We start from the raw sequence: 15228 nt of genomic DNA on the forward strand, positions 1-15228 counted from the left end.
GGAACCTGACTGGTTATTCCAATGAAATGGTTGACCAATGGATAGACCAAACCTCTGACAACTAAAGCCTTCATAAATGGCCATGGTTAGACAAACAGAACAGATCCTCTAATTCGCAAACAAATCTAATGATTGAATTGCTAAGAATCATTACAATTCATTAGCATTTTTTTTTCTTCAACGCCACCCAAAACTGGCCCCATCTCCGACCCCAAAGCTCTGGATATGACAAACATTGCTCTATAGGCAATTCTTTGTAGCATGGCCATGGCAGCATAGTGGTCCAGTATGTTATATGGCCAACGTGTAATTGAGGCAGTCTCTGTTTTGCCCAAAAAATACCCACAGGGCTCCAACAAGACTTCTCAGTTAAATATATTATATTTGTCGTATTTTGCATTTTTATGGAAATGAGATAGCGAAGATGCCAACAGTCAAAAAGCTAATCTATAGAAGGCGGAGATATGGCGGAGATTTATCGTCCATCTTACCTGTTTATTACAGATTGTGCCTTGTTTGTGGCTGAAGTTGTAGGAATTTTGGATTGTGGATTATACAGAGCGATTTCACATGACTTAGTCTGCTGATGGGGCTGTAGGATCTGAACTCTCCTCATTCCAAGTCATCTCCATTAGACAAGTATATTCGGCACTGGCTTATTATGTGGTATTAGGTAGGTCAGTATGTGAGACGTTTATGGACTGTCTATAATAGGGGTTATTTTCTACTCCGAGAAGATCTAGTTTTTGTTTTCTCGCTGTGATCTGATCCTTGAAATGACTTTTCCAGTCAGATCTTTTGTTTTTAAGGTCCCCAGCCAACGCGTTACATTACACCCATCAGCAAGCTGTATCGCCCCTGTAGTATTACAGATGGGACAACGCTAGCGTTGCGTTGTATGCAGTCACAGCTGGACTTCCATTGCTCCAGTATAGTATTGCAGCAGTCTCTTGGACGTGTTGTTGAGATACAGTCTACTCCACCCTCCTCATTCCTATGCCGTATATCCAGTCTGGTTACTTTATACTCGCATATTTTACATTAATTACCCTAGAAAGACCTTAGATTTTATTTTTTTTTATGTCTATCGGAGGAGGCGTGCGTTTTCAGAGCAGTTCTGTTTTGCTCCCTATGTAGCCTTCACTCTCCGAGTTACATTGATTAAGGATAATGAAATTCTCATTACCTATAATTAATATATTTTAATTGAAATTGCTTCAGAATAACAGCTGGTTGTGCCGGTGACTGACACATACACACAAATAATATCAAGTCGTGTCTATCTGGTTCAGCTGGATCTTCAGCGTCCTCCATGGATAAATAAACCACATCAATACCGTACGCGGGCGGGACACAAGTCATAAACAATAGTAGGACCGTAGACGTGACTCGGCTCAAGTCGCATTACCCGTAATAAAATCCACTTTGATGTAGGAGAGACCCAACATGAATATAGTATGTATAGGACAAAGGTAGACTTGAGATACTCCGCCATTATAGAGGGGGTAGGGTGCAAAACCAACAAAGAGAACAGTTACTTTATAAAAAATACCATCTGGGCAGTTGTCGCTGAAGTATCAGATACTCTTTGCACAAACACAATTAATAAAGGGTCCAAAAGGGACAAATAACAGAAGGGGTTGCCTGGGATTTTCTTAAAAATGTCTACTTTACATGTACACACTGTGGGGAGAATTTCCATTCTTATGTATGCCAAGAAACTAGCGTACAGGTGGTATATCTTTGGCACACAGCCGGGATTTGCATCAAGGATGCGCCATCGTGTTGTATTTGCGCCCCACTTTCCATTTTTTAAGAGCGGGGCAGGATTGATACATTATAGCAGAGTTGTAGATGAACTCTATACCTGCCCATGGCCTGCATACATTTCAGTTGCGGGGCACGAGACCACCCAAAATGCAAGGAAATGCCAGTCTTAATAAATTTCGTCCCAATCTAACCCCAATTCAGCCTACACATGGCTCGACACCCTTTGCATTATAGATGCCATTGTATGTAACAATGGGGGAGAGCTGTCAGGATGCAATGACAAATGCAAGAAAACCTGCACGTGGGAATACAGTCTTAAGGTGGTCGCACACATTAGATGAATGGTTATCGATTTTTGCCAGGGCTGGTTGATCATCTGTGTCAGGAAAAAGGAAGGTCAGACCTCTTGAAATTCAACATGCCCTGTTCTTTGTTTCTCCAGAGGGGTTTAGTCCCCTGTTCGCACTGAGAACACATGCACACTCTGCTCTGCCAAAAGATATGGAGGGGATCAGGAGTAAAAGCGGTTGCACCATCTTTGCCAATGTGGCCTTACACAGATAGTTATATAAAGGGCTCTCAGGTATCACTGGTGTATATGGATACAATGGGACGGCTGCCAGCCATTTAATACTGTACTTTCCAGATCCCATTGAATTATATAGGTTTATTTTTTCTTGTAGCGGTGAGGTATAGCACAGCTAAACAGAAACTTAACACATTAGCACTAAGTGCTGCAGTGTTGTTAACTTGACTTTTTCAATGGTCTTTGCTGTCTTCTGAGATACAATACGATGGCACAGAAAGCTATCATTCTGTAAAAAGTCCAGCTAAGGCTGGATTCACACTTGCTTTGGAGTCTATATAGGAGACTCAGCAACAGAATCTGCTTAAAATCGGCGCAGAGAAAAATCCTGCAAGGAAGTCTTGTCTCTCCTCTAGTTGCAGTATGAAACTTGGATGACCCCATTTTAGTCTATGGGGTCTGCGAGTCTCCACGTGTAACCGCTTTTTAGCAGATGGGGTCTCCGTCTTTCGGAACTCATGCGGACCTGAACAGCGGAAACCCAAACGCTAGTGTGAACCTGGCATAAACAGTGCTGCATATAATCCTATAAAATCCTCTTTGATGTAAGAGAGACCCAACATGAACATACTATGTATAGGACAAAGGTAGACTTGAGATACTCCAGCACTGTAGAGGGGGTAGAGTGCAAAACCAACAAAGAGAACAGTATGTGACAACTTACTTTATAAAAATTCGACCCACGTGTTTAGTTGTCGCTGAAGTATCGGATACCATTTGCGCAAACACATTTAATAGAGGGGCTAAAAGGGACAAATAACAGAAGGGGTTGTCTGGGATTTTCTTCAAAATGTCTAATTTACTTGAATGTTATAATAATGGAATAAAAGAATGAATTTTATTTCCCAGTTACCTTTCCTCCTGAACCTGATGGTGAATCTTTAACTATCGCCTTCTCTGTACATTTAAGCTGTTATTGAACGCATAAAACATTACATGGTCAAAGATCACTGTGTCTTGCTGCCTGCGCGCGGTCACACGACAGGCCCTGGAACGTCATCAGGATTGGATCTCTGATGACGCCATAACCCAAACCTGCTGGATTTCTGGCAACTGTTGTATTGCGGTAACTTAGGGGTCAGAATACAACCACATTTGCTTTAGGTTATGGCAATGCAGGCAGGGTGGTACTGCAGTCCTCATTGTGTAGGCCTAGCTCTATTTGTCTGTGTAATTGTAGTTTGTTACTAGCAGTGAATATACACTCAATAATTAACCCTAATCTAAGTAACAAAGTTTAGACAATGAAACTGAATGTATTAGTCACCTCGGTATCGCTACTACTGGAGGCCGGCAATGGTCTGGGCAATCTCTGGTCACACACTGGACTTCTACTCTGGATTCACAAGACCGTAGTACTTCCATATTATAAAGAATATATTACAGAGTTGTGGGTCTCTCGACCTGAACATTCAGCATCATGAGACATGTGCGACTACATTCACATCTATCCTGGAGACATCTATCCTACATTCACAGTGTCCAATAAAAATTGGCAGCAAAAGGTCCTTTTGGAGGACTTTTTTCTCCACCGCTTTAAATTTAAACATAACCGTCCCCATTATAGTCAATAGGGTCTGAGGGGGTCCGCATGTTATGCCTGACGTAGCAGACCACCTTTCTTTTGAAGAGACAGCAACAGAGAAGTAGCCTAGTGTGAACCTAGCGTCACCAGGACAGGAGTTGTACCTGGTACTGCAGGCTGGGTGTCAGACCCTCACCAATACCTATTCATGACTATATACATATATACACTATATAGGAACAGTCACATGGTGGAAAATGAAGAGGGATTCCACTTCATGTTCCACCGCAGTTTTCCATCCGTCCATCTGCGTTCTGTCACTGCTGATATAGGCCCAGATGAATAATCAGTGGGGAACCTCGACCCGCGGACTCTGTTGCAGGATCGAGCAAGACGGATGGATGGAATCTGCCCCGGATTTGGAGTTGCTCTGAGTGAAATTACCCTAAGACACAAAAACCATTAAAGAAGACCTTTCACCACCTCCACTAATTCCAACTCTTTGCACCCTTTAATAGGTGCTGGTCCACTGATTCTGGCACAGTTGGATTTTTTTCCCTAGCTCCCACCGTTCCCGACCAGTCAGTCCAGTTAGTTTCAGCACAATCGTACTCTTTGCTGTCAAGTGGGCGGTCCCTATCTTTCTGCTCCAAACTAGAACCGCCCACCTGACAGCAGGTAGCATACTTATACTGGAACTAACAGCAATGATTGCTCAGGAATGGTGGGAGCTAGAGGAAGAATTCCACCTGTCTCAGAATCAGTGGCGTGGCACCTGTTGAAAGATGCAATGAGTTGCAGTTAGGGTGAGTGGCGAGAGGTCCCCTTTAAACTCATGACATGCTAAAGATTTCACTTTTTTAACTAATTTGTCACGATTATTAAAACTCTGCCGTGATCAGAGCCCCAAGCGTCTATCGATTGGGTGTAAATCAGATGTTTGGCACAAACAACTGTACAGGAATTACTAAGAACGGCATCTGACAACACCCAAGAAAAACATGTGAGATCAAATTTTTTACAGATCTGTCTTGTGGGCAATAATTTTGGTATCTTGTAAGATGAGTGGCTGTCAGCAGTATGTGGTGAAATCAGTCATTATAGATGACAGAATCGACTGGTGTACGGGAAGATGTAGTTCAGCTTGTATAGAAGAAATGGAGCCAGTCACTGTACTGCTCCCAGTCTGACACTAATCCTGCACGCTTACTTGTGTTGTCCTGGACTGGATCAGAGCTGTGGATGTACAGGCAGTGTCCATCGCCAAAATGAAAGATCACAAGGCTGTTGGCCGCTCTGCTTTTCGTCCAAGTCCACAGGGTATAATATGCAGCTGCCTGTCCCTGCTCAGAGACTGACTTATAGGCAAGCACCAATAAACAGGTTGGCAGGTGGCCAAAGCAGTAATACTGTGATGTTTTACCAGTCAGCAGGAAAAGGGGCTCACAGAGGTCCCAAAATGGCGCTGTGCCCTTGCCTGTAATCTATAAAGACAGTAGATTTCCATTTACATGTGGACTTACAGCATTATCCCCAGTTTTCTAAAGAAAAAAAAAACTAAAAACTTTTCAATCTTACTTGGATATGGCAACTTTGATCATAAAGGGTATTTTTCCATGGTGGAATTTGTACTTCATTTTCAGAAACTTGCAGTGCAGTCAGTCGGCCAAACCAATGACTGCACCTCCCGGTTTTCCAACTCTAAGGGTGCATTCACACTACGTAACGCCAGCGTGTATCACAGCCGTACACGCCGGCACTACAGCAGGGCTGCCGAACACTTCCCATTCATTTTTATGGCAGTTGGCATGCGAGCGCTCCCCATAGAAATGAATGGAAAAAAGCAGTCCATTCATTTCTATGGGGAGCACTTGCATGCCGGCTCCCATAGAAATGAATGGGAAGTGTTCGGCAGCCCTGCTGTAACGCCGGCGTGTACGGCTGTGATACACGATGGCGTTACGTAGTGTGAATGCACCCTAAGGGTAAGTTCATACGAGGTTTTTTGGTCCGGAACCTGAGGTGGAGGCCCCCTCAGGTTCCGGACCAAAAACCAGATAGCCGTGACTGAAAGCCGGTGCACTACGCTTCATATTAGGTCCAATGAATGGGCCTAGTCGGGAGGAGGGAGAGTGAGGATCTCGCTTCTTTTTCATTGATTTCAATGGGAGCCGTGTTTTTGGTCAGGATTTTGAGGCGGATACGGCCTCAAAATCCTAACCAAAAAACTCCATGTGAACTTACCCTAACTCCTTCTCTGACTCCTGCCAGCCATGATCAGACCGGAGCAGTAAAGCTACTTTAATTGAATTCCTGTGAAAGTAAATATATAGCAGATTACATTTAGTAAGGCCTTGTTCACATGGAACAATCGGTCACTGATCTTGAGGTGGATTCAGCCAAAAATTAAGCACCAGATTCTGCTTCCCATCAAATTCAATGGGAGGCAGAAATCGGAGCAGGACACAGAAGAAATAAGCATCCTGCTTGATCTTGCCATAGAGTCCGCAGCTTGAGCCTATTCATCATTGTGGGAAAGACATGGCTGTGCATCATTATTCTGCTATGGGGTCAAGGCAAAAAATGAAGAGGAATCTGAGGTGGGTGATTCCTCTTTATTTTCTGTCATATGAAAGAGCCCTTAACGATACCATATCAATAATTTTATAGAAATTTTAATTAACTTTTTTTTTTTTAAGCCAAGGTTGGTTAATTTTTTCCTACTTCACCCAAAACTTGCCATCACTCCGACTTCAGCTCTATGACTCATTGCATATTAATGAATATATCGAACATTAGTAAAATCTGTTTTCCTGAGAATTCCTCCAAGTTGAAGCGTTCAATACAGAGGTCCATGAGTATTGAATTGTGAGAGAGAACGTGCCTTAACTCCTCCAAAACACCCAAGACCCCCGTACACACAGGATAGTCAGTGGATTCAGCTAATTTAGGGTTCGGGTCTCTGTTGTTTGGGTCAGCATGGAGATCTGTCCCACTATTCATAAGACGACAACCTCATTGAGGAAGGAAAAAAAATCAATGAAATGAGCTGACTCTTTTTATTATTTTATGTTTTATATCTTTATTTTTTACTATATTTCTACACACTGGTGTCTGCCGGTATTAGGCACTTATTACATGAAGATGTTCATTAAGAAATGTCATGTACATTCCACTTGATGAATGAGACATCTTAGCCGGAGCCACCAATAAGCAAGTATAAAAGCTCAAAGCGAGTGTTAAGGGCATTCTCACTAAAAATAGATTTAATGCATTTAAAGTCATTTGCGTCTGTCACAATGTGTTAGTGTACACAGCTATTATTGTCTGAGAGGCGGCTTCCTTCTTAATCTGGACTGAGAACAAGTGATTTTTATGGCTGACCCTTCCCAGTGCACTTTGAACATTGTTTTGACAGCTTTGCGCAGTGTTAAATCCATATTTCCTACCATAGGCACACCTTACTACATTTACCCGTTCTGTGCTGGTCCAGTCACTAAACCTCATTAGATATCAAATCTATTTAACTGTATGAAAAATCACATCGGTCCCTGGTCACATACATAGATTTTATTGTCTAATATATGGAAAGGACAGGGATACCTCGCAGAAAGCAGAAGAACTAAAGGCAATATTCACCTTATACATTAGAAAGTGTCTGGTGTATAACAATATAAGGCTTATACACCAGACCTGCAGTAACGTGTTCTGACCACTACACAGAGAACAGCACTGTCTGCTTCCTGCTTCATTCTCTATATTGGCTGCTGAGGGCAGCGGATTGGTGTGGTTTACAGGTGTCGGACCCCACTGATCCGATATTGATGACCTATCCTTAGGATTGTTTTTTATCCTATAAAACCTCTTTAAACATCAAAACCGTGCAGATTAACAGGAAAACCACATGTGGGCTGCAGTTTGTTTCCACTTGTATGTGATAAGCAGGTGTAGCTCCCTCTCAAATAATGCGGAAAATTGTTCACAGACTGTAGGCTGCAGGTCATATAATCCTATACTCTACCAATGCCTCTTATGCCTATACTTAAGTTATGTATATCTTAAGAAGTTACTCAGCACGAAATATTGGGCCCAAAAGATGACAAGGGTGTTAACCGATGGACCTTCACGGATTTATTCAGGAATTGGGATCTGCCATTACAGATGAGGCCTCTGCCATACAAGATGCTAAGGCTTGATGTACAAGACCCAGTGTGCAGATTGATGCTCGATTCCAATCTGATTTTTTTTTCCATAGGACCTGCTCTATAAATATTAGGACGGAGCGGAGCACGGACTGTTCTCTCGGTCGCGTGCATGAGGCCTTATAGATTTGTAGAGACGTTACTTTCAGCATAAAGAAAAAAAATGAAAGTTAAAAAATAGTGCATGCTACCTGCAGATAGTCATGTGGGCCTTCCCAGTCTCGGAGTAGTCATGCAGAGCGGACTTCCAAGCTGTCTTTATTGGCATTCTCGGCACGTGCAAGGAAATAAGTGCACTGGCATCGTCCTCATCTGTGCACCGTGCTTATTGCTTGCAAGTCTGGATTGCATGTTGATTCCTAAAACCGGAACCGCCCACATGGATACTACCAGGTAGCGATACATTAAAAATTTATTTTTTGCTTTATACATTTTAAAGAGCCAGTCTCGGAGTCCAGCAGTGCACAGCTCATGCACGTCAGTTTGTAAAAAGTGTCGGCTTTATTAATGTTAATAGCAATTATTTCCTACACGGGATTGTACAAGAGACATTACTACAAATAACTGTGTTGGCAGAGCGTTGACTCTGGATCTGATCCTGCTAATGTCTCCAGGAATGTAGCCGCGAGGATTGTCTTCTCTGGCTGCACACATCTCAGGAAGCATTCAGCTCTTGCTCTGTTTACTTCAGCTTCTTACCTTCTTGTAGTCATTGACCTTGTGGCCTGTGACAGGAAGCCAGTTACGGGATTTCTCGCCGTGACGCTGTGGTTACATCTTGTGTGAAATAGGAGAAAATGTAGAGTCATCCGTATGATTGGTGACATTCATCGCTTATAATACACATTTTCTTTTTGTTTTGTAGTGAGGATTAATATCAAAAAGCAAATTAATGGATGACTTTCGGCATTTGTAAAGCACATCGTCTGTTTCCTACCTGCGGCAACGGATTGCATAGAAACCTTCATGCTGGTAAGTGCACGATATATAGGTGCATGCACTTAATGTTTAAAGGGGTCGCCCGGAACTTACAATATATCATCAATTAAAATCGGCACGGGTGCATCACGAGGACCCCGGCCGACCAGCTGTTTAAAGATGTTAAGTGTTTGGGCCGTATGTTTGTGCAGCAGCTATGCTTGATATTGTAATTCAGCTAGTTCACGTGAATTGAGATGTGATCAGACCATGTGACTGATGAACATGACATCACTTTGCATGTGAAACAGAAGCTGTGCTCAACCAGCTGGTCCACAACAGTCCCCAATGTCAGGCCACCTTGAATCTTTAATGGATGACCTATCCTGATATACAGGGCTTTGCCTGGTTTACTGTACAGTGAAAATAGCGCAGATCTTACCGTTTATTGATCAGTTGGGGGTGTCAAGAGCCAGACTCCACTGGTCCGTTGTTCATGACCTATCCTATTCTATTCATCAACATTAAAGTTTCAGAAAAGTTCTGGGTTTTCAATATTAGATCTGCGAGGGGCCAACAGCTGAGGTCTGCTGTTCAGGGATAGTGTGGCTCCCGATGACGCTCTGGGAGCTGCGCCGCTCCCTCGCCATACAATAAAGCTGCTGCTGCGAATTATGCAGTGAGTGATCAGTGCAGCTCCCTGCATGTAAACATTACCAGGAGCCCTGCCGTCCCCTACCAGCAGATCTGCAGGGGGTCTCGGCTGTTGGACCCTGCAGATCATAACAATAGGCCATCAATATTGGTAACTGGATAACCCCTTTCATAAAGCTAAAAATACATCAAAGAGATGAATCTTTCTATCCTAACCTCTCCAAAAGACCACCTCTTTGAGAAGACCACCTACCTATCCCAACCTAATTTTATGTGACACGTTTTCAGTTCCGACACATCTCATCCATTCCCTTAGAAGACCACACCCTTGCAATAAGTAAAAAAAATGGAAAGAAAGCCCTTTTGTAATAGAACGTGTATTTGTTACAATATAAATAGTTGAGGTTTTGTATTCTGCTTTCTGCAGAACATTTTCCAAATATGACACATTTGAGTGTTTTTGATGTACTGTATATACATTGTACCGATGTAGAGCTTGGCAAAGGGAAGTTTGTTTTGTGACCATTCATTTCCTGATTTTCTTCTATAGGATAAAGCTAGTGGAGATACCATCTAGAACAGCAGTTCTGGTGTCATATAACAGCTGAGATTCTCAGTTCGCAGTCCTAGTTATGGTGCGGTATCATCAGATGAGGACATGGTTGGGAATGTGAGATTTATATGCAGCGTGACCTCCGACTGCTTTTTCTGTTGGTGATGTCTTTGGTTTTGTCAGAGCTAGGTCTTTGTGGCAGATGAAAGCTGAGAATTTCAGGTTTAACAGAAATCTGTCAGTGCAATTTGGGAAACTGAACGACTCACAAGGCCTTATGGACTGGGAGTTTAGTATCTCAAGTTGCTCTCTAATAAAGCCATTTTCGGGCTGGTGCCAGAGGAGCACTCCTCAGCTTCAGGGCACATGCCCCCCCATGTACCTCCAGCACTTGGTGTACATCCTCAGCTTCACTGAAGAACTTTACATGCACTGGGAGGACGGATTTAGGACACTAAACCCTTGTTAAAGGGCATGTGGGTGGCTTTATGTCCCGAATCAATCTGGCAGGTTCCCTTTAACATAGCACTGTTATAGGTTATAGATAAAGATATATAGTTATAGATAAAGATAACCAGAGACAAAGCTGTTTGACGTTCCCTCCACCTCCCCCAACTTCTGAAATAGTGAATGGAAGGGATCATTAGCCCAAAGCAGGAGCGTGATACCAGCGTCATCTTACAGAATGCTACATCTCTATGTACGTGCATTGGCTGCAACTATCCAACATCTACAATAAAATAATCCCAAATCGTTTCATGTTAATTTCACCCATATCAGTAAAATGAGTAAAATCTGCATTTGTGCATCATGTGAGGTGGAGATGTCAGAAATGTGCATTCCTCATATACAAGTGAAGTCACTTTATCTGTCTGACCTGACTAGGGGTCTCCGATCTGCTGGTTTGTACAATAGACAGGGCAGTCGCCTGTATTTGGGTTTTCTCAGTGAGGACTTGTCTATTGTTATTTTCTGTCTGCATACATATCATTCTGTCTACTTGCCGCAGTGTGTCTGATGTAGGATCTGGAAGGGGTTAAAATGTTCATACAACCCCTCAGGAAACAATGGAGTCATATTATCTGTGCAGTTTTGCAGCGCTTTTCTTTTTATGTAGTCGCACGTTGTCTCATTTTCTCCACAAGGTTATCAGCCTAACACCTTGTATTCTCACTCTTTGTTCACACTCCCCCTCAGTATTTCTGTTACTGGATGATTATCCATGTGTATATCTCTGCTATCCATCCCTTACATACTATAGCATTCATCTTCACGCATCCACAGTAGGAAAATAATGGACTCGGCGGCCTGAATTTATATTCACATCATATACATAGAGTCTGTGCAGTTATCGGGGCCATAGGCAGCAGGGTATGTGATAGTCACAGGCGGCATTATGACTGAAGAAGTCGGACAGAAAAAACAGGGGTGGGACTTTGATAAATCTGAGGTCACATGATCGCTTTCAATAGCATCTGCGAGGAGCAGAAATGCACAGCAACTCATGCTAGAAAAAGAGGTCACACTGAGATCATGTGACTTACTGAAGAAGGAACGACTCTGTGACAACTTACCTTTAAGAGGTTCTCTGACAAGTACAACTCCTTTTTAGATGCCTGTCATTGCCTCCTTGGACTCCAACTGTTGATGATTTTATATTGGAGTGCATGGGATGACATACGAGTGCCTTCTGTCCCCCATTCATTTCAGTGGCATGTTTTGTTCCGATTATTACAGAGCAGGTCCTACCTTGCTGTGAAACACTGGAAAGGAGCAGCGCCCCCCCTCCCCCATAGGAAGTGAGTGCCTGAGCCCTTTTGTCACGGGAAAAGAGGGATTTGCTGCTTCTCTTTGATTGGAACCAAAGAGTATTGTTAAAGTGTTATAAACCTGTCTTATATTTTCTGGATTGCTGAAACTTTATTTCTGTTAATATCAAGGTATCCGTATCCACAGGATAGGCAGTAAATGCGAGATTTTTGGGGGTCCTATAGACCTCCAGGATCTCTTATCCCCTATTCCAGCAACCTCAAGGGTCGACCAGAGGGATATGACTTTAGCAGTGGTTGAGCATGCATGTTGTCACTTAGTTCACAGTCTATGGCTTAGATGAGCATTGTACTATCATGCGCATGCTCGGACACAGTATTGCTGCTGAGGTGATTAGTAGGTCCACAACTCACATTTTGCCAATCGGTGGATCATATGAAGTTTAGCACATGAATGGCGGCATTCTGTTCCTTGCGTTCCTTCTATATATTCTGCTTTCTTCACGTGTATGTCTGCATGATGAGAAATTTTTTCTGTACACAGCTGATTCCAAGTAGGTGGGTATTCCTGGATATAGTCAAAATACACTCTCTCAATGGAGAGGTGATGTTATCAAATCGCGAGATACTGGTGGAGTCACTCAATAGAGAGAGAGACTGGAGACGTCACTCAGTGGAGAGGGAGTGGTGGCTTCACTTAATGAAAGAGGGACTGGTGGCGTCAATCACCTACATCACCGCTTCTACGTCGGCGATTGTTGGTAAGGTGGCGTATGTGACTGACATCATTGCTTCCTCTCCATTGAGTGACCAGCTAGAGTCTCACTGCTTCTAGCTCTATGAGTAAATGTCTCTTATTCTATCACACGTGCCCTAGGCATCCCTGAGGTTACTCCAAATCCTGGACAATTCCTTTACGACTTGTTCTATTGTGGTGTTGGTAACACATTGCAACAGCAAGTATACCAGATCTGTATGTGATCTCTTGAAGCTAGTCCAATCTTAAGCTGGCTGTACACATGAGATATTTGTTGGCCAAATTCACCCACCGTCTGTCTCGCCGGACTCCTCCATCCACCTGCACCCTTGGCTCACCTAACCAAGGAAATGTTCTGAATGAGGAGTGCGGAGAAAGTCACTGTTTCCCACCACAGGCAGCAGCTTATCTACCTGAGAACAGAAGGAATAGTCAGTTAAACATCTGCCATTGGCCATACACATTACATGGTTGGCTGCTTCCACTGAAATTGGCAAGCTTTTCTAAAACTGGCCATACTTATTAGGTGGATGCACGATCCACTACATTCTGCGTGTAACTTTGTGGATTTTGTCAGATATTTTAAAACTGAATCCCAGCAACGTCCCCAATGGTTATTTTTCCACAATGAGTGGACTTACCATGTGTTCCAGTATAATAGCTGTATTAGACATATATTTACTGGCTTGACATCTGTGTTGGAGAGTCTGTTCTGCATGGACCTGCGAAAATTGTTGGAGAAATAGTCCTGTACGGAGGACTTTTCTCCACCAGTTTCCATTTTAAAACCGCGGACGCCATTATAGTCTGTGTGTTACTGCTGTTGTAGTGGGCCGGCTCTTCCTCCTTTGGGCCCCAACAATGAAGAACCCGATGCTAGTATATGCTAATTCCTTTACAAAGATCTGCAAAACCAAACCCTTGCTATGTGTAATGTTTTCTAAACTGGCCAAGCGATCCCCTACGTTGGTATTGCTATGGAAAGAGTGAGTGTTAAGTTTGTAACAAGTCGGACTCTTTCTTTCTATAGTTTTTGAGTGCCATAATAGCCTCGTTCATTCGTCGTTCCCGGCCATTTGCATCCCTTTTACATTCCGTTGTTAATGTAGCAAATTGGTAGAGCAGGAAGAAGAGATATTGTTGAAAAGGGATCCAAGTGCAGCGGCTTAATATTTAATACACTAAAAGCATAGATTTAGCACACCGGCCAACCTAGATTTGCAATATTTAATAGAGCTTGCTTTTATCAAATATTGGACAAGCTCGAAAGCCTTAAATGGAAATTCATCAGGTATGTCCCAAGACGTAGGAAAACAAGAAGTTTCTGCTAAATGTAATTACATGTAGTGAGCCGTGTGTGAATGCGCGCTTGTTTTAAGCTCCCTTTTCCAGGCGATGACATAATCTAGGATTAATTTACTTTGTTTCAGTGGTAGGAATATCGTATTGCTCCAATCCCTTTAACCTTGGCTGTGCCAAGTGCACGTGTCTGCTATCTGGAGCGGTGAGCGGGGATTTGCTCAGTTTCCTCTATAGTAACTTTTTGTTTAGTTCAGGTTTAGCCTAACACAATTTATTCTGCTTCGTTTTGCAGCAGATTGGTTTCTGGCAGTGAAATGAAGACAGAGACAGACTATTGTAAAAGGCACACGCCTACCGATGGGCTGGCTCTGTGTTGATCCCGCAAAAATTTCCAATACTATTTATATTGTTGAGTCCGTAGTTTTTATGTGTCTTTTCTGGTGTGAATATTGGGGTATTATAGGGGTATCTTTGATTGGAAAACTACCCCATCTTAGGGCAAATAAGCGCTTCATGTTATCGTTGCGCAGCATGTACAGATTTCCTTTTGCTAGTCGTAGTCAGGCAGCAGCTATAGTATACAGCATTCATGTAGGAGATTGTGTAGGAATCCTAGTGCCATAGCTAGATTGGGAGTCAAGAAATGAAGGAGATTGCTCCAGAGTCTTAGAACACCCACTACATGTAAAGCCGAGAACTTATATCTCTGCAAAGTCATGATTCCGAGTAAGACGGATGTGCTCTATGGATGGATACTGGAGTAAGGTAGCGGTATAATGGTAGACTTCTGCCTGTCTATAGAAATGCTATTTCCCATTTCACCTCCCCTATATTTTACTTCAAGCAGTGGCGTAAATACCGCCATAGCAGCAGAGACAGCTGCCACAGGGCCCGGGACATTAGGGGCCCGGTGACAGCCACTACCGCTGCTATCGTTATACTCGGGGGGGACCCCCGAGTATAATGATTGACGGACCGGGAGAGGTAAGAAACATAAAAAAACACTGTTACTTACCTCTCCACGATCCGTACAGGCTTCGGCCTAGTCGTCCGACGTCACAGGAGCCGGGCCTGCGTCCCAGGTCATGTGACGTCTGACGTCATTGAAGATGGACTACTTCGGAGGCCGACAGTGTAGGAGACGGGAGATAGGTGAGTAACAGAGGTTTTTTATGTTTTTCTCCCCCTGGGT

The 15228-nt window shown here is 43.2% G+C and overlaps 1 protein-coding gene across 5 annotated transcripts in view; it reads left to right on the top strand.

The window, feature by feature from the left end:
* The window catches only part of STRBP (spermatid perinuclear RNA binding protein), a 105705-nt gene that overhangs the window by 16423 nt on the left and 74054 nt on the right, over positions 1-15228 (top strand). For all 5 annotated transcript variants that reach the window (XM_075260190.1, XM_075260189.1, XM_075260193.1 and 2 more), the window contains exon 2: positions 8949-9055. The gene's annotated coding sequence lies outside the window, so the exon portion shown is untranslated. The remainder of the gene's footprint in view (positions 1-8948; positions 9056-15228) is intronic.

Source organism: Leptodactylus fuscus, chromosome 11 (assembly GCF_031893055.1).
Source record: "Leptodactylus fuscus isolate aLepFus1 chromosome 11, aLepFus1.hap2, whole genome shotgun sequence".
In the NCBI taxonomy this organism is placed as follows: Eukaryota; Metazoa; Chordata; class Amphibia; order Anura; family Leptodactylidae; genus Leptodactylus; species Leptodactylus fuscus.